The 779-nt window shown below is 32.0% G+C and overlaps 1 protein-coding gene across 1 annotated transcript in view; it reads left to right on the top strand.

The window, feature by feature from the left end:
- Positions 1–779, top strand: part of LOC119588095 (NPC intracellular cholesterol transporter 1-like) — a gene marked incomplete in the record, with an annotated part of 65,185 nt that overhangs the window by 64,134 nt on the left and 272 nt on the right. The window contains 1 exon segment of the mRNA XM_037936803.1: positions 1–779.

Here is a 779-nt window from a genome sequence, read left to right as displayed (position 1 = left end):
AAATTCTAGATAATTGGAAACAATGTCCTGTGTTCCTAATTTAAAACATTTTTGAGTGATTAGATTTAAAAAGATATATTTTGGCTTTAAGTAGCTATCTTGACCTACTCAGTTTAAGCCATGACAGAAGATTTGAGGCCAGCTGTGAGAGGTATTGAAGCAAAGAGGGAATAGGCTTTGTCTTTTAAAAAATTCAGAATAAAAATACAAGGGAAAATAAACTACAAAAAAAGTATATGTATATATCTAAAAGCAGGGGTCACTCATGATTGTCTTATGTTAGTGTTAATAATGTAAATGCTGTGATATGTAATTGCAGTTAGTCAGTTGGGAGGTATGTATTGCCATACATAGTTCCTGCATTTTTCTTTTTTAATGCTATGTCCAACAAGGACAGGAGATTCAGAAAGAAATATTTGATGCTTTTTCTTTCCTGTAACCCAGTGAGGAGGCTCCCAAAGAGAGCTATTTTTTATGAATTCTTTCTCCCCCAAAGACTGTAATATTTAATGTATGCATTGGTTTGTGTGCTTGTCCAATCATCTTGTTTATGTATATGTGTAGCTCATGTTGAGCTTTCATAGCCTGTAATAGGGAAGGAAAGGCAAAACTGCAGACAGAATGCACCAATATATTGTACAAATTGGTGTAGAATGCTGATTTTGTCTTTTTCATAAGGTTATACAAAGAAACCTAATGAAATAGAAATAACAATTAAGTTTTGATATACTAGAGATAATTTTTGTAGTTGTTATTTGTTTCTTTGTTATCAATAGTTC

This window comes from Penaeus monodon, chromosome 23, assembly GCF_015228065.2.
Source record: "Penaeus monodon isolate SGIC_2016 chromosome 23, NSTDA_Pmon_1, whole genome shotgun sequence".
Classification (NCBI taxonomy): domain Eukaryota; kingdom Metazoa; phylum Arthropoda; class Malacostraca; order Decapoda; family Penaeidae; genus Penaeus; species Penaeus monodon.
The sequence above is the reverse complement of the archived record's forward strand: the minus strand, read 5'-3'. Positions and strand labels throughout refer to the sequence as shown.